At 40.6% G+C, this 20,139-nt stretch overlaps 1 protein-coding gene across 5 annotated transcripts in view; it reads right to left on the minus strand.

Annotated features, from left to right (window-relative positions):
* The window catches only part of SPSB4 (splA/ryanodine receptor domain and SOCS box containing 4), a 162,230-nt gene that overhangs the window by 62,143 nt on the left and 79,948 nt on the right, over positions 1-20,139 (minus strand). The window lies entirely within an intron of this gene.

Genomic DNA, 20,139 nt, shown 5'->3' on the forward strand with positions numbered 1-20,139 from the left:
GTTCAGCAGTAGCTTCACTTTCACTTAAGCTTTTGTTTCACGGCCTCAGAAACATGCAGTGTCACAATCTCCTTTTATTTCCAGTTCTCTTCCCTGGGCCCTGGCGACAGAGGCTTCAGCTTCTCTGCCCTTATTAAAACAAATGCAGCCAACAGCAAATGGCTGCAAAATTTAAATGTTTCTTTTTAACTTACCCTGGCCTTAAATAAAAGGGAGAAAAAAAAAAAAAACAACCAAAATTCATCTTTAGGGTTTTTTTTATAAAGGAGCTTAAAAAAAATAAAAAGAGAGGGAATGAGGAAGAGGAGCCATGGAAGGACAGGTGAAGAATGGCAGTTTCAGTTCTTTGGCAGATGTTTCTAACAGGGATGTTCCTCATGCTAATGGGCAGCAGGCTAATCAACAGTTTCTATATTTTAGCATTAATCTAATGAGAAGGGCTGGAACACAGTAAGACACATTAAGGGAAATACATGATTTTCAAATGTATTGTTTCTTTGCTTCCACAGACGAACATGGTAAAAAAGCACCCAGGAAAGATTCTTTGCAACCCGGATAAGTTAAATTCATTCACATTTTAGAGCTCACGTAGAGCGCAAAGGCAAACCAAGGACCTCTAAAAGTACTAAAGGAATAAAAATTAAGACAAAATCCTATAAACTCAAATAGGTGATTGACATGGGATCAAATAAAGTATCTGCACCAGCAGACACATTTCTGTCTTTTAGCAAAACAAGTGCCAAGTCCAGGAATGCTCAAATATAGCCAAGTAGACCCACTCTGTTTATTTACTGACAGAGTGATGAAGTGTTTGAAGAAGTAAAAAATCTCCAGACTCTCAAGAGGCTGAAAAGCCTAGGTGACGGTTGTCATAAAGTACCAAACAGCAGATGGGCACCCATGTCCTGCAAAAAAAATCTTTACTTTGTAAGTCACAAGTCCACGTTCTTCCTTTTAAAGAACTTCTACCCCAGACACACTGTCTCATTCCAAATATCATTTCTGAAAGAAGATGAGAAACATGTATTCACAATAGAAGGAAATAAAAAGAGAAGTCTAGGAAAAAAACCCTTAAAATTTACCATCCAACTGCGTTTGAGAAGTTAATTAAGTCCCTTACATTATTTACAATGGCAAACACCATGTAAAGTGTTTTCTGCATGTATTAAATGCAGATGAAACCACATCTATGTTATGTGAAAGTTCTCTTTCAAAAAAGTAAAAAAAAGTAAAAAGTTGATTTTTCAAACCCACATGACAGTTAAGTTACTGTATGAAAATATTATTTTCTGGTTGCTGGTCCCACATGGGTATGTATATGTACACACTTGAGCATGAAAAAACAACTCGTTGCACCTAATTTTAATCTTTGAAAATTAAAAAATAAACATAAGCTTCCAAGCCCTTCATGTCACATTTGCAGGAAGATGCACAACAATTCCCAGGAATCTCCACATGAGATCAACTTGAATGATCCCCCTTACTTCTTTTCAAACCACGTAACAGGAATCTGACTTTAAGCAATAATTATATTTAAGTTGATGTTTGCCATTTCCAGTATTGCAGAAGCACTCATTGATTGTTTCAAAGGTATGATTCCAATTTGGCCCATTGAAGCAAGTTCAATACTTTATTCCACAGTAATAATCCCACGGAAAATTAAATAGTGACACTAAAATATACACAGGGAAGCAATAGGGAGTAAATGTTATCAGGTAAGCAAGCTTTCCTAAGAGGACACATGCTCAGGGATTGGGTAGTTGCTTTTAAAAAGATGATTATTTGAGCTTGAAAGGAAATGAAAAGGGAAAACATCAGACGCTTAAAGGGAACTTCAGTGATTTCTACATGAGATTTAGTTCTGTGTGCCTTTGAAAATTTCCTCTTTAAAGCACAAGGCAATTGCCACATTCCTGTCAGGGTGCCGAGGGGAGACGGCCGGGGAAGTCCTCAGTGCATCCTCCTGTATCACTTCCTGATCACATGAGAAACTAAACTTGGACAGACATTTCCCTGGCAGATCACCAAGAAATTATAAACACTGAATTGACTCACTTGGCAGGCCACTGACATTCTTCCTCATGTGCCCCAAACTGTAACATAAATAGGCTGCTAATAGATAGATCAGTAATTCAGAGGAGTAAAATGCAGCATTATGAGTATCTTGATACACACACCCGTGTCCTTACTCTGGGATCCGATCAGTAAGTACTTTGGTTTGAAACTGTATCTTACAATATTAGGTCTTTGGTCATACACAGACATTACCACATAAATTAATTATATGATATATCATTTTGCCAAATAGCTTTGCATGGACATAGGACGGAACAACAGTGAAAAAATCTTACAGTTAGTGAGCGATGCATTCAAGATGCAGCAGTTCCTAAGCACCAGTACAACTCAAAAGGTACCTTTCATCAAATACCTCCTCCTACACACCATATTATACTCTCTTGCATCCTAGTCCTGTGTAGCTGGTAGTTCTCAGCTTCTGCCAGAAGGCCAACTATAGCCATACTAACCTCATTCAAATATCAGAGGACTTGAACAAGTAAATAAAAAAAAAAAAAAACCACAACATTTAATTATTTGTCACCCCATGCTAGCAGTGACCTATCATCTCTGACTGCTGGACCTTAGTAGTAGCTGACATGAAAACTTTTAAGGAGGAGGCAGGGAGGGGTTGTAACACATGCCCCAGCTCACAACCCATGCAACAGTAATGTGAGCTCCACAGGGAGCAACTTATGCACAAAGTCCTCCTGGCAGCTACAACAGCCCCCTTGGGTGCCTGTAGGAGCAAAACCTGTCTCAAAGCCACCATCTATTCCCTCTCCTTGCCTGTATCTTGTGCATTCACACCAAGCAGATGGCAGAAGTCCACACTGAGGTGAGAACAGCAGCAGAGGCATCACCTTGACCTTCACTCCATCAGAAGCTGCTGCTGGAGGAGCACAGCTTAACAGGGCCCAGCCTGTCTCCACCAACAAACACCCCCTCCCTACTTCCACAGGTAACAAACATACTTCCAGTGCAGATGCCTCGGAAAAGTCATACTTGCACCACTGCTATGATAATTTCCAGGCAGTTTCTCCCCACAGAGATGTGCAAGTGCCCCACACCAGCAGCTGTTGGGAAAGTTGAGCTCGTGCCCACAATAGGAAGCAAAGTGATTAACACTTCATCTGGCAAAAGAACCTTAAACTGGCTCCGTGTCTGCAGGACTGGATGGATACATCACACAGGATTGGTAAAAGTTGTGGGTCAACCCAAAAGGACAAAAGGTCAGTTACTGTTCAATCCACTTACAGAAATATTTGGTTGTAAAACCTTCTTACCATCTCCCAAATTAATAAAAACTTGCCAAAGCACTGTCATTCAACTGCTGTGACCTTTTGTAATCTTACACCTCTTAGAGAAACCTAGAACTTCCTTGCCTGTATCTTCTCACTAGACACAGGAAAGTTCAGAAATACAAAGAACATGAATTTTCTCTGTATAGTTTTGCTTTGAAGGTTTTCCCAAATCTTTGTTCTTCCAGTAATTTCAAAACACTATAGGAGTTAAAAAATAAGAAAAAATATTTCAATCTGGCTTAATATATCAGCTATCCATTATACCTGTTTAGTGACTACAACTGAAACACAAATTTTCATCAGTTTTCCCTATAATAAAAGATATTTTGTGGAAAATAATCAACATCTGGAAATCTCTGGCTGAGAAGACTGTTTGTTTTCATAACCCAAATAATTTCTGTCTCAGTTTCACATTCATGCCATGCTTTGTCAGGATATGATGATTAGACTAAATGTACTGTACAGGAACAAGACAACTTCAAACAGGAAAACTGTGTCAATGTCACTTAGCAGTGTCCCCATGCAGACTGCCAAAATATTTTGGGAAATTATTCACAATAAAAACACGGATTATACTTACCGGAGAAAGGCTTGCTGGGACATCACTTTGCTGTCACTAAATAGGGTACGTTTTTAACAGTTTGGTATGTTGGCATCAGTGGAACGTAACTCTGATAAAAGAAACATGCTTTCTGCAAAGTCAGCTTTCAGCATTCATAGTTGTATTCCCCTCTGGATTATGAACTAGACATGCAGAAAGCTTGAAAAACATGCATAAGAAGTGTCACCACAAACACAATTCAAAACTACATTAAGAACACACTAAGGCTCAGGTTAATCCTACTAAATTGACACTTACCAAAAAGTGAGAAGCAGCCAGGTGAGTCCCAGTTAATGACACCAGTTGGTGACACTGTCTATCAGAAAAGGCAGGGAAGGCAATGCCTCCATCCAGCAGCATTTCCAACGTCTACACAGCAGTTCTCACTCTTTTGGCTATTGGCCCTCATCAGTTTTTTTCCTTCCTGCAGCCAGAGTTCACTGTCACCTCCCTTGTCAACCTGGGCTTTGTCACCAGACAGCGAGGACCCCTGAATACCAAGACAAAGGCAACAGGAGGCTCTGAACCAAGGCCTCTCGTCTGTGGGCACCAAAACTGTTCATTCCCCAGATGCCTGAACACAACTGATACCCTGAGTGTTTGAGCACTGAATGTAAGCCTAGTGCTGAAGTCTCTACAGACGGAATGGGAAGAACAAAACCACCCGCTATGTTGTGCTGGGCAAATCAGTGAAGAGGAGTTCGTATGTTCAAGGACAAGGACTTTTACCTCCACCCACACAATGTAAAGGCACAAGGCCCAGTGCCTATAACTCTGTTCCCAGTGTGCAAACAGCTACAGAACCATGACAACACTGTTTGGAGGGTGACAATGAATTAAGCACATTTTTGGCACCTTATAAAGACTGGCTAGCTTGGATTCAACTATAGATCCTGGTATCCAACATTGTTCAAAATGGGCAATAAATCAGCAATGTTGGCTTTCTTTGTCAAATTGGGAATATGCAGTAACAATGCAACCAGACAAAAATGCCTGGCTATTCTAAGCTATCCTGTGGTACAGATGAGATTTTATGCTGCATGCACACTTAGAGAATGACATTTAACATGTGGGATGAACAATGCAGCAGTAAGTCATGACTTCTTCAATTCCTGAAAGGAATGCAAATCCTGGAAATCCCAAGGACATTCCTCTGTAAAGAGTAACTTGTTTTGTAATGTTACAAAAACGTAATTGTTTCAAAATTCAGCATAAGCTTGTTATTAAAAAAGACTGTGCATTTAGCTGTTTGGAATTAGAATAATCTGAAATACCACACCATCTGTACCACTCGACTTAGAAGCAGTTTAGTCATATGATCAAGAATGCAGAAAGAATCTTGAGTAGCAATGAATATAGTGGAATGTATATTTTTAAATACTTCCAACTACTGTACTTTGGAACTGAGCTGACTTGAGGTTTGGGGTTGGTTTTATGCCTTTGGCCTCTCTGCATGTGTTTCTGGAATTCACCTCTTTCATACTGAAAGCTGGATTTAAATGCAGACACTTATATTCTGAAGAAGCATGAAAGATGACAAAAAACATTTGAAGCCTGTAAACAGGTTTTTTGCGTAATGACTTCTCACAATACAGCAATGTAATCTGAAAAACAAATATAGTAACATAATACAACAAAAATTGCCTTTTTTACTATGCAAGTACTTTTAAAAACAGCAACACTTCATTTCTAAAGTTCCTGCAAGGAAACAGTTATTTTCTTTTCAGGGTATTTAACAGGAATTGTGATCCCACAATTACAGATGTTCAAAAGCTGCTACATCCTTTCTACCACCTCTTCCTTTTGTCTTCAGCCACCTGCATTCAAATAGCCTTGAGATGGTCTGCCTCAGAAAACCAAAGTGTGCAAAATCTAGTATTTCGTTTTGCCAGGTTATTTTCAGGTGGATAAACCCTCTGATCTGAAATATCAGACAATTATGTAAACACTTGCTCTGGCAAAAGGAAAGAGAGAGAAAAAAATTAAAAGCTCAAAGGCAGAACCGTCTGTTTAGGCAGCAGCCCAAACCATGGAGCAAATTTCCAGTCACTTCCAGCTGCCCTAAAGGGCACAGCTGAACTTCGTGTCTGAATTCAGTACAGACATGATCTTCTGCTTACATCTTCCTCACTCCTCTGACACGAAATCATTCATCTTTCACCCTCCAGCCACTCTTCTGTAAGTGAATACCTTCCTGTCTTTCCCAAACAGCTGATGTAGCCATTCTGAACATTCAAGTGTCAGGGTTATATTAAAAGAGCAAATTAACACAAAAAAAGGCTTAGCACGAAATTGAAAATTATGTTTTCAGCTCCACTTCGCATTTTACATTTTTACTCAGCCGTGCTTCACCAAGTAAGTAATACCAATAGGTGTCAGACCACGTGAGATTTAAAGCCCAAGGAATAATTAAGTTTTAATATTGCAATTTCTCTCTAGTCATTACTACTTCTCACCAGCCTCACTCTTTTTTTTTTTAAATTTATTTTACATTTTAGCTCTAGAGCTTTGTAGAGGATCAATACCCCTACAGCTTCAATTTCAAAACCAGAACATCCATTAAACGATGGCCTTGAAATGTGGCTGAACACCTTCCCACTGCCTCTCTTTTGCTGCAGTTCCCTTTGCTGCAGTGTGTAGTGGAGCCAGTTGGCCTTTAAAATGAAATAAGCTAGAAAGCTGTAGATGAGAAAAATACTCCTGGAAAGCATCATTCCCCAGTCTAGCCAGTCGTGAATCCCAGGGAACATGCCAGAGATGATCCCTGAGCAGATGAGGGAAGGTCTGCAGATGGTAGAAAGTGACGATCAGACAGATGAGAGCTCCTCCAGCTTGACACAGTCATTCCCCAGAACTTTACTGAAACTGGAGAAACTGTAATTACGTGTTGTAGTGAAAATCTGGCCCCTTGGCTCCAAGCTTCAGTCTTAGATTGTGTCAATGTTTTCCAAGCCTGGTGAGTCTTTGTAAATCATGAGGGAGCCAAGGCCTGCAACAGGTTTTCTAGGGGGAGTATCCTGATAAAGATGGGGATAAGGAGGAAGACCCACTAGTAGCAGCTTGGCAGGCATCTATAGCATCACAAGGCTGCTGTAGATTTGCCAGATGCTACAAGAGTCAGCTCCACCCTCACAGGGCCTGTCTGTACATTTTGCAGTGGGTGATTCTAGTGCTTTGCCTCTGTATCATTTATAAAAAGACATTCCCTAACAGCTGAAAATCTGCAATGCTTCTGGAATGACCAGGATACTTTTGTGGTCTTCTTTTGCATCCGAGCCTCACTTTGTTTAATTCTCATTTAGATGAAGCAGCAGTGTACAGACAACACCTGTCAGATGCTCTCACTGTTGGTGGGCAGGAAGCAAACACGTTGGATGTTCCTGCTGTTCCAGCCCATTAGAGGTTGCTCCTGATATGATCTGGATGACTTTAATACTTCCAACAGCGCTGCAAAACTCCAGTGACATAAACATACTGTGCCTCTGGCCAAGCACAGCAGACAAGAGTTGAAGATATTCTTCCCCCTACAGTGAATTGAGCAGCCTGATGTGGCAGAGATGTCCAAAAAAGGCTGTCCTGGACAAACCATGGGGGATCTGTTGTATGGAAGACACAAATGCATGCAGGGGTCAGGCCCATTCCCCCACTCAGGGCTGCACAGGGAGAGGGGGAGGGCAAGGTTGGAGGGAACCCAGCCATTGTACTTGCACAAACATGTAGGAGATGAATACATGAGAACAAGTTTGATCCTGAACAAAAGCGTATTCTTTTGTTTAATAGGAAAATAGGCTTACACAATCACACCATCTGCATCCCTCCTCACCCTTCCCCCTCTTCAGGCTACTTCAGTCAATAGCCACATCAGCCAAATCTGACAGAACAGCAGCAGGCTCAAAGACAACTGTGTTCCTACAGGAGAGGACAGACATCCTGGAAGTGATCACATGGAAGACCAGGCTGGGCTGCAAGTTCATATCTTGCCAAGAAACTCTGAAGAGAATGAGCTCAAATCAAAGCTGTGACTGCAGCAAAGTGTCCTGAAGATTTCACGTCAAATCAGCCACAAGACACAAAACCAGGAAGCTATGCTTCATCAGTCCTGCAGTTTCTTCTTTGAAAGAACAGAAATTAAATACACAGACTTCATATATGTTAAGGAAAGCATCATCATAAAATCAAATCACATAGATGATTTTGTATTTCCCAGGTGCGCTGACAAATGAAGTTCCATTCAGCTTTGGAGTGATAACAAAAAGACAAACCAACTTCCTGTTAAACAAATAAATGTTTTCTCAAAAAAACCTCATATTTTTTAAGCAACAGCAATGAATTTCATCTGTTTTAAACACACTCCTCTGCTAAAGCCCATCTGTCAGCAGAGAACAATTGCACAGACAAATGGGGATGATGGAGAAAGTAATATCATAGAATCAAACCGCCTGAGCTCTAAGCAACAAAATTGATTTTCCTTACGCACATAAAAGCATTCCCATTTTACAGAGTAGTATTTTTGTTTCTGTTTGCTATTAATTTAGGAAATAGGACACTTGGTAACCCAGGAGAGGCTGGGAAAGGCCACAGGGCTTTAAAGAATAAAAGATTTACAGTTATGTCCCCATGTCAAGAATCTGACTCCTCCTGAAGAGACAAAGGACACCTTGGTGAGAATCCAGAATGGGTCTCGCAATGGTCAATCATAGAATAGTTTGGGCTGGAAAGGACTTGAAAGATCATCAGGACTCAAGGAAGTAGCATGAAGCTGAGCCGGGGGAGGTTTAGGTTGGATATCAGAAAAAAGTTTTTCACCCAGAGGGTGGTTGGGCACTGGAACAGGCTCCCCAGGGCAGCGGTCACAGCATCAAGGCTGTCTGAGTTCAAGAAGCATTTGGACAATACTTTCAGGCACATGATGTGACTCTTGGGGTGTCCTGAGCAAGGCCAGGAGTTGAACTCAATGATCATGATGGGTCTCTTCCAAATCAGCCTGTTCTATGATCTAGTTCCAACACCCCTGCCATAGGCAGGGATACTTTCCACTACACCAGGTTGTTCAAAGCCCCATTCAACCTGGCCTTTAACACCTCCAGGAATGGGGCATCCACAACTTCTCTGGGCAGCCATCCAGCCAATTCCTGATCCACCAAATGATCCATCCATCAAATCCATGTCTCTCCAGTTTAGAGACAAGGATGTCATGTGGGACAGTGTCAGATGCTTTACATAAATCCACACAGATTACATCAGTTGCTTTTCCCTGATCCACCAATGCCATAATCTTGCCACAGAAGGCCACCAAATTTCTCAGGTACAATCTGTCCTTAGTGGAGTCACATCGGCTGTCACCAGTGGCTATGTGGAATGTTATTTTCTTTCTGGATCATTCACTGTCCTAGAACCAGATTAACAGGAAAGGCTGCCTTTTCAAACAACTACTGTTCTACAGAGAAAAAGTATCACAGACTTTGTGGTGTCAGAGAGGGCCTCCAACTAGGAAAAGCAATGGTGAAAGAAGTTGCTACTCTGAGTCTCTACAACTGACCTAACAGTGCAGAACCTCAAAAAATTTCTTGTTACAAGTGCCAACAATTCCAGATATTTTTGACCACAGGAAAGTACTTTAAAAAGCCCACACTAGACTTCCTAATAGAGGTGTGGATAAAAATAAATCAGCTTTGTGCCTGTCTACAGGAGTCTCAACACAGACTGTGATCTATAAGCTCAAACACAAGGTCTGTATTTCTCAAAATAACTTCATACTCCAGTTCCCCCTGCTAAGCAGCCTTCCACAGGGAGTTTTCTTTTAAGCAGCATTTTATTTGTAACAATTAACTACTAACTATACTTCATTCTTTAATGTATTGGGTGAAAAGGGGGAAAAAAAGACTGAAAGTTATTTGGAAGAAAAGTGCACCAGATGCAAGTTTGACGGCAATAAAAATATAGTAGTAATAATCTTTAGGTGTACTGCCACTGAAATAAGTGTGTTCCAATTAATCTTTGCACAAAATCCCCATATTTGATATTATTGCAAAGAATCTTCAAGACATCTAAATCTCCCACACACTGATTCTCCAATAGCTCAGGCAGGGCCCTGTTTTGCCCTGGACAAAAATGTGCTCCATCTAAATTTGGATCAGCAGTACTTTACACACAGAGAAAGCACATCAGTAATTACAAGCTAAGCTCCAGCAACAGGTGTAATATATATTTTAAAAAATGCTCAGAGTTTTTAATTCTGGAAAAAGAAGACCCTAGATTGCATTGGGATATATAGATCACCTTGATTTCCAGCATAATAAAGAATAAAGGTAACATTTATAAATATCTTTAAAAGTAAGGGACTACATCCAGTAAAAGAAGTTATTTTCCCATCGAGTTATAAAAACCATAATACACTCAAATATGGCCCAAGCAAATATTGGGAAAATTATTCTTTTTTCAACTTCATCAGAGCTAGACTTGTTTTCGTTTATCACATCCTCAAGCAAACCATAGGAAGGCTAAAAGTAAGTGGACTAATACAAAGATCCTTTCAGAACCATTTGACATCTAACCAAGGTATTCACCTGAGCCTAAATGAAAATTTGCCTTTATCAAACAAACTATCATTTACTACTGGAAAATACTTGGAAGTCACATACAAACCACACCACTATATTGAATGTAAAACCATGTGGGATACTACACAAACACTACAAATAGCTTCAAAGGAGAAAAACAAGCCTTTTGGCCAACAGATTAATAAAGAAAAATAATATCTAGATACTAGAAATCCAAGGGGGTTTAAATTCCAGCCATTCTTTCAACAGACAAACTGACACACACTTTTCCCCAAAGCACTGTGCAGACACAGAAATTGCTACTAGAATCACAGGATCAAGAGCAGTTGTGCATTTTCATATTTAGCAGGAACTCTGTTACAGTTTACAGTAAAGAGATCAAATATAGAGACAAGTTTGAAGGAAGTAATTTACACATTATGGAAGTTTAATGGAGCGTTAAAACCCAGAAGTTTAATAACGCTTCTGACTACTTGAATAATCCCCATCATGAACAGAGATCTTCCTCCACAGTGAAGGAATGAATGAAAAATATATTCAATTCCCCTACATATCATCTTCATCACAAATTTATGGCAAAGGGCTTTTTGTTACAATCCCAGTCTTTCCAGTTTCCCTTTTTTTTTTTCATCCCTTCCCCCTCTTTCCCTGTACATCCCTTTGTCAGCTTCTTTAACACTGGGAAGCCACATGTGGCTGAAAATTTTATCCATTTTTTAGCACACTTTAAGATTTTTATGTCCCCACGTGGCACTTCTAGAAAGAGAAGGATCATGGAAGCACACTCAACGCTCACCTTTCATTAGGTAGCAGATACCTGGTTTAACCCCAATCTAGACTAAGTAAGTATCAAAACACATCATCACGTCTGATTAACAAAGTGTGCTTTGTTAATCAAGGGGAGCAGAAAAGGTAGATGTAGTGTCAGGCTCCTCACTGAAATTCTCTTAAGGATAAAAAACCAAAACACTTTACAAACACAGATCCCAATTTCTGAAGCTACTGCATGGATTTAATGACAATCTGTGTGAGACACTGCAACTTCTGATACTGCAGAAATACTTATATTTATACAAAAAACTGCAAGACAAAACCAGAAAGACCTGCAATTTGGAAATCAATGATTTGCTGAGCCAGCAGCTGTAAACACAAGAGCTGAGCCTGTCAGAGCTCTGGGCTGCCTCAATACCCAGCAGTCAATCCTTCTGGTGCTGCAGCTGGTACTCATGGGTGGGTTCTCCAGTGCCATCAGAGTCTGTAGGATACACAGAAATTGGTTCCATCTGAGGCCACTTTTCTGTGCTCTGAAAAATATGGGATACCATAACATAACCAACATCCTTACTGGAAAGGGAGGAGACAAGGAAAGCAAACAGATGGACATCAGAACTCTGTGCTACCATCTAATTCCCTATTTAACATCCCTATTCCTATTCCCTATCTAATGACACATGCTGCAAAGATAAAACCTTTGGGTAGGAAAGAGAATGCACCAGGTTACCTCATAAGGACACTGCTGGTACAATTAGAACATTTAATTATATTCCAAAGTGGTCCCTGAGAAAAATTCCCTTGCTTGGGAACCACTACCTTAAAACGTTGGTCAGAAGAATACAAGAGCAGCCACTTGACTGGTGAGTATTTGGAGGGAAAGTCTTTGGTGAACTGTGCCACAGCTGCAGCCAATACAGAACCCCAACAGCAACAAGAAAATGCACCTTAAAGAGCTTTAATGGCATAGGGTACTCTTGACCAAAGAATCCCAGGCCTAAAAGTCCCCCAGTCACTGTTTTGGCCAAGCCCTACATAGATACTTCAGCTACCCAGCTCAGGTACCAGAGGATGGCATTCAGAGCTGACCCTGCACTACAAAACCAGGCTCAGAAGCTGAGAGGGCATGTTCTGCTCTGCTGACAAAGGATTCAGAGTGATCTAAGCAGGGGGGAACTCTCCATACCAATAAAAAATAAGGTAGTCAGGCTCCATTCAATTGCACTGTGCAGAAATCACTGTGATTTATGACTTCTGCCAAGAACCAATTGCAGAGAGGAAAAAAACCACCCCTGTGTGTGCCTCTCATACTAAGCATACAGCACCTCATGTCTGTGCAAGACACAGGAGCAACCAAGGCTGCCTGCTTTACAGGGACACAGTACTGAAGGAATTAATTCCTAAGGCAATGGGAAAATACTACATGGGAGAACTTCCAAGTCACAAATTCTGCTTACTTAAGCTAAGCTGCTTAATCAAGTTAATTGAAGGCATTAAAAAAGCATCTGGAGAAGAACACATTCACCAACCAGTCTCTAGCCATTCCTGATCTGGTGTTACTTTTTCTGGGCGCCAGTTCCCCTGCTGGCACAGCACAATCTATCATCAGCCATTACACTGATTACCATCCATTAGTTTTCCTAAGCACAGGCATGAAATTTAAACCTACTTTTGTAATTCATTTACAAGCTGTTCGCATACTGAATGTGAAGCGTACACATAATGCTTCGTGTTAACGAGAGAAATGTAGCTGAATATTAGAGTCGCACGTTAAAAATTACCAGTAGAAATAATAATTCTCTTCACAAAGAATTGCTTATGGAATTTTTGTTTGGCAAGACAAGCAGGACAGAAGCTTACACTCTTTAAAATACAGCTGATTAATAAACAGTGGGGAAACAGGCAAGAACCCACAACAACGACAAGTTTTAAGTATCAGTCCCATAAATATAAAATTCAATTAAAATGTCATTATAAAAAGCACTGAGAACGGAGTTGGGACTCTTATTAAAAAACAATGATTTTCTTCCCTTCCATTAAGGCAGAGTGATTAAAATGAAAGATAATCCCCTTTATTTCAAAAGCTAATTATAACATGTAATAAAATTTCTTCTTGTACCACGAGACCTAAACACACAAATTGAATTCCAGCAAGACCATCAACCCACACATCTTTGCTGTAATAAAGTAACTGCTTAAATTTTCCCTTACAATCATATTTCTACAACAGACTATCAGGCTCAGCTTTGATTTGAGCATACCACATTTCTTACCACTACGGAAACCAAGCACAGAACAGCTGTGGAAGCAAAACCAACTGTATACAAATATTCAGACCAAAAAAAATTACACACAAAAAATTCCTTGTGAAGACCACTTCATTTGGGAACTCTGAGGAAAGTTATATTAAACTGACAGTTCAGCCTTGGCCTAAAGATTATCCAGAGGAAGTATCCCACACACATTTTTCACCAGAGGTGTAAAAGATGCCTGCTCTGCACAGTTCAGATGCCTGCCCAAAGTGTCCATACTGCCAGCCAGCAGTACTCCAGAGGAACTGAGCTGCTTGCCATGCTACTGCTTCCTACATTGTTAATTCAGATGTCTAAATTCAGATGTCAGCTTTAGCCAGTGATTTTCCCACTTCTTCCAACAGTCAAAACAAAAAGAAAAACACCTCTGCATTAATTCATTATCTCCATCCATCTGCTGAAGCAAACATGATGTCAGAACTCCACACACTGGAATTACGTTACACCAACAGTAAACCAACCTCCAGCTACAGGGTGAGAGAAACAGTCTCTGCTCATCTCCTGAGTGATTGCACACCAAGCAGCAGTTGCTGCTAAGTCACATTTCTACCCAGCCTTGGGCATAGCTCCCCCAAGTTCCTAAGTGTTTTACCACAGGGAATACATAAAGACTAAAAATAAAGGGAGTAAAGGGAGAGGGGTTAGCTTCTGCATTCATGAAGACTTCCTGCTCCCATGTCGTCTATTAGCAGGATGTGGGTGGAGTACAGCAGTAAAAGTGAACTTATCAGTCCCTCTCATGTCCCTGGAGTATTGATACATTTCAGCTTGAATTTCCCTTTGGTGTCTTTTTCCAGCAGTCAAACTGTGATGACCCAGCACATATGGATTTTTTTCTCCCCTTGCACTATTATTCAGCATTGCTAGAAAGAGGTGTATTTGAGTAAAACCGAGCTGTTAATTCTTGTTACAGGGTCTAAGAGCAGGAAATACAAGCCAATTATCAATGCTAGAGGTGGCTCACTGAAACAAAAAAAGTAATTGTAAATCAAAAGACCACATGAATTCAAGGCAGCAGCCTCATGCACTTTCTCCCATCCCAACTGCAGCTCACTGAGGTGAAGGAAGGAATGTTACCACGTCAGCGCCGACTCCTCACAGGCGTTTGAGCATCACAGAAGGATCTTGCAGCAACTCTGACAGTTTCTGACAGGTGCACCCTGCCTATGAGGTCTATTTTCACTCCCTGTTTCATTTTTAAATCCTGACAAATATTTAGGCTTAGTCCCTTTGGCAAATTAATCACCTTTTCTCCAGGTGCACCATCAAGAACTCGTGCTGCTGAATGTTCCCCTCTTTCCCTGTTCCTGCTACATCCACACTCCAACACATGGCTATCAAGGGAGAGATCTCACAGGCGAGCCTCTCTTCCATCTCTCCACCCACACATTTTGCTTCAAATACCATTAAAATGAACACCAAAAAACTTAAAAACAACGAGTACATATTCCAGGCCTCATGCTCATGCTTGTTTAATATATCTCGTTCTATTTAAACCTCAAAGGATAAGATACCACACATGTTGTAACAAATCCTTCCTGAGCACATTCTTGCGTCTTTGGTAGACAATCATTGCACTTACAACGCTGCATCTTAGTCTAAACAAGCCATCAATGAACTGTGTGTAAGGTTTTCTAGACTACTGGAAACAGTTACATCAGCACTGACCAAAGTACAAAGGCATTCCTTTATTTTATGTTATAATATTTTAAATGATCAAAAAGCTTCAATGCATTATTTGCCTTTGATTACAAGAGATAATAGAAATCCCACCCTTTTTGTCTTCAAACATCAAAACCAAAGGACTGTATAAATATTTCGTGAATGATCGGTACACTCTGAATTAGAAGTGAGAATATCACAGAATTACCCAGATGTTAACAGCATCAGAGACTGATGGTACTGAAATGCAGGGACAGTCAGGTGCTGGCACAAACCAGATTTAACACTAATGTGCAGCAACGCAGTCAAAACGAGGTCAGGGTGGCAATGTTCCTGTCTTTTATACACTTTGATGTGTCATCGTCTTTACTTCAAACAACTTCTGTCATCTCTGAAATGCCTGACAACAGTTTTCAACAGCAACGAGGAAAAGAGCATTTTGACTTCTTTATGCTGCATCACAGTTTTTGAAAGAACGATGACATAATGCACCTAAACCTCCTTGTGGGGTCAGACCCCCAAAATAACCACCTGCACTCCACAAGCACGGGATGAAAACATCAAAGGTCAGAATTTAATTTCTCAATAGTCTCAGGTTTAACACCTGCCCAGAGGTGCACTCACTGCTGGCTCCTTCTTTCCTGGGCAAAGGATGAAATAATGGCCCTGCCCAAGTGAATTAGCTGGAGCCTCAAAATATTCTCAGTCTTTGAAAGAGTTCAGCATGAGCTCATATCACTCACTGAGATCCTCAATGTAAATCCAAGTAGAGTAGTGATAAGCCACAAGGAACAGATACTCAATTCCCCATGCAAATATGTTACACAAATCAGACAAAAATATCTGCAAGTACACCTTTACAAGTTAAATTAGTATAAACTTTCAAGATAACCAAACAAATGGAGTCGTTAAAATATAATTTTAATGAGGTTTTTTTAACCTCAACCAAGTGTCTCAGCCAGAAAATAACACAAAGAATGCCATAAGGACCAGGCTCCAATTTTAACTCATAAATCCCCACTTGAGCTATACTGAATTTTAGGATCATTTATAACTTCAGCCAACAATTCACAGAAATGAAATCAAACACAGGACATACTACAGAATTAAATGCAATGACATCACTGAGCAGAGAACATAAGTACAAACAAATTAAACTTTATTTTGAAGCAACTATTCACTTCATAACACTACAGTTCTGCAGTCAAAAGCACATGACAACCTTTGGTGAGGAACAGAGCAGAGCTTATTTTGGAAATGGAGTCTAAAACATTTAAACTGGAAAACAAAGTTTCAAAAGTACCGGTACTGGCTCCCAGATTACTCTGTGCGTCCAAACTACCTTTAAAGTAATTCTCAAAACAAGAAACCTTTTATAATTTTGCTAGTAACTTAGAAAATATTTAAAGCTCAATGTTCAAAATTCCCTTTATTTACCACTTAAACCAACTATTTCCTTGGCTATACAAAAATTTGACTGTCGTGGCATTTTCTCTCCTGTCAAGTAACACAGTCCTTTTGTTGACAACATAGTGCATTTATTGTTTAATTTTGTGTGGCTTCTATCATGAAATAATTAGGAAATAAGCTAAAGATTTTTGAGAATTAGTTCACTTTTCAAAGACAGCAGCCAACTTTCTTTCAAGTCATTTTCACCTTTCCCTTACAAAACTATTTGTTAGAATATTCTTAGAGAAAAACAAAAAACCCAGTACACAGATCATGACTGTGCCTACAATCCACATTTAGTGATTTCTGTGGACAGCCCATTCTCAGTATAAAATGTAGCTGTGATGTAAATACTTTATGCAACAAGGTTTTCTTTTAAAATTATGACCTCCAACATGTAATGAAAAAAAAAAAATCTATCCTTTTAATAGAGGCAATTTGTTTCTGCATTCATTTGAAGAAGAGATGGAGGAAAAGTAGTTAAAATTAAATGACAACTGAGTACCTAAACCTTTCATCAGATTTGAAAAATCTCACTTTTGTCCATGTCTAAAGCCATGCAAGCGCTCTCACATGAAAAAAGCAATTCTAAGCAGGTTGATTTTTAAACATTCAAGAAACATTCAAGAAACACCTTTTCCAGCCAAGGCTACATGAGGCTGTTGCTGCTGCTACCAGGTGTAGAGAGAGCTTGAATGGTCTCTAGGTACAGGCCTCACTTTCCCCTCTTACACAGAGCTGGGCCATATTCAGGTATGCTGAAGAAATACAACAGCAAAGTCAGCAGCCAACAGTCCCTCCTGCTGCCTGCAGACAAAAGGAATCCCAGGATGTCCAGCCACTTTACAAGAAGTTCACTCAGCAGCTCCCCATCCCAGCAAGGGGAGGTTTCAGGAGCTGAACTGCAATCCAGACCATGGTTAGGTCCCAAAGCATGGACCTGTTTCTGTAGGAGGGAAATCCTCACTCTTCTGACAAGACAGTGTAAATATGACCAAATCTTTCTTCTCTCTCAGAATCTCTTTGCAAAATCTTCTTCAGGAGTTGTTACCACAGAAAGGCACAAGAGCAGACAAGTGCACACCAGACTTTGGCAAAAGAGTAGAGTGAGAAAGGCAATGTAAGAACAAGCTTTTGGAAGTGTGTCTTTAAATGAAGAGAGCAAACTCAACTAAGGAGTCTGCTGTATGGCTCTGAAAGCATTAGCTTGCAATCAGCTCCAAGACGGATCTCATACATTGCTGAGCTTCATGCTGCACACCAAAGCTTACTTGTCGCTTCAGCCTCTGACAAATCCTCGAAGATAAAGTTGCTAAGTCACCTACACTCTGCAGTGCAACACAATAAAACCTGTCATCTGACACCAGCCATGAGCAGGATTACCCCATGATGTTCAATCCAAAGATACACGAAATAAGCATAGAGAAGCAAAAAATTATAGAGAATACTGCTCAGCATTGGTCTAAGTTCAAATGGCTTCAGTATGAACAGATTTAGGTCACAGAACACCTGTGTTTTAGCCCAGGCACCTCACCTCACCTCACCTCTTCTTCCTTAAAGAAGGAAACAATGTGTCCTTCACTGCCATGGTCAAACCACAGCAAAGCATGTTAAATTTCTGCATTTCAATTGCTACAGAAATTAGGTGCTGCACCACAGCCTCTGAGGCAAAAGTGACATCCACTTAAAAAAGACACCCCCCAAAAAACATAAATTTACACACATGTACATTTCAACAGGCTAGTACCTGACACTACTCCATTTTTAGTGGAAAAGGAGCCAAAGGAAGGGAAGCAGTGAGCTCTACACAGTACTCCTGATGGGCAGGCGCCCTCTAACAGAACAGAGGTAGACAAAATAGAGCCATCAAGCTTTAATCAATTATTGACAGTCAAATTGCAACTGCAGTTCTTAACCCAAAGTCGTGGTACCCTGTGAGCCCTGCTCTCTCAATCAGCACGGCTCCCAAAACATAAGCCACATTTTCTTGCTCTCCTCTTTGATGCATTTTTCCACACTGCCACCAAGGCTACTGGGGCACACTGTTCTCTTTAAGCTTTGCTTTCACATTAAATCTCTTCAGGGCAAGGATTTTTCCTTGATAGGTTGTGAATGCTACCGATTATACTGTCAGTTTTCCAAACACCCCCTCCCCAACCTAATTTTGTCACCATCCGATCGGAAGGACTGTGGGCTGTGGAGCTGTACGAGCAGCTGAGGCAAAGGAGAGGCATTTCCTGACATCATTCCAGACAGTCACCTGAAAATGGGATTCAGACAGTACCCATCATTTCAAATACTTTAACCCTTGAGAGAGCCCAGGTCAAGCACACTGCACTGCTGTCTTCAAGCAACACTAGCTTGGACACTGTAACAAAATAACAAACAACTGTTGTTTTTTGAGAAACTTATCAGTAAACTCCGTATTCAGCCCTTTTGGAGGAGCACTCCCTAGTGTATTTGCAGTCTAGCACCAGTATTAATGATGCACATGCACCTTTACAAAGCAAGTAAGCAAAATGCTCCAAACAACCAACCCCCACAAACAATCTGAGCATAAGTCGACTGAAGTTAAAGAAGTCTGAAGACATGAACTGCTCTTCCTGGAAGCACGTGATGCATTAACATCTTATCCTACAGCACAAATGCATGTCAGCTAACAGAGTTACACGTTACAAAGACAGCTTAAAGTCAGGCCTGAAGGCTGTGTGTGCTGCAGGGAGTGACGCAGATTCACTACCATGTACACAACGCCATGAAAAATAAGTGTGGGCGAGGTAGCTATCTGGTCTGGCAAGTTTCAACCCACAGCACATGTTTATTTTCAAACAGTAAGTCCAACAACAATAACTTCTAGAATTATTAGCAAATATTTAGCTACGCAGCAACTTTACATAGAGTTTCAACTTCCAAAACTGGTTAGCTGTTCAGTGGGCAGGTTTAAGCAATTTCTTCATCAGAGGAAACGGATCTATACTGGCTTAATAAATAGCTTAAATTGCCAGGACAACATGCGTGTATCTCCACTAGCCTCCAGTTGCACACTCATTGACAGAGCTCAGGGAGACTACACCAAGTTCACTGTGTCTGTCTAAACAGAGTTTTGCCAGCATGGAGCCCTTCATCACTGGAGCCACAAGTCCAGGTTTGCTCCCTGGATGGCATCAGGAAGGCAGGCACCAGCCTCCACTCCTCTCTGCCATCAGTCTCATTTTGGTCTTCAGGATTTATCGAGTCCAGCAATATTTACATCCATCCTCCACCCTGGGAGGATTGCTAAGAAGAAGACACATCTAGGTTTCCTTTACACGGATATTCTATTAAGAAGAGTGCATTTATCCTCGCTAACTGGTGGTGGAAATAGAAGTGAGTATCAAGGACACTCTGCATTACCATTATTCAACCTGAGATTTACCAGCCTGGGA

This window comes from Lepidothrix coronata, unplaced genomic scaffold (genome assembly GCF_001604755.1).
Source record: "Lepidothrix coronata isolate B3197 unplaced genomic scaffold, Lepidothrix_coronata-1.0 Scaffold120, whole genome shotgun sequence".
NCBI lineage: Eukaryota > Metazoa > Chordata > Aves > Passeriformes > Pipridae > Lepidothrix > Lepidothrix coronata.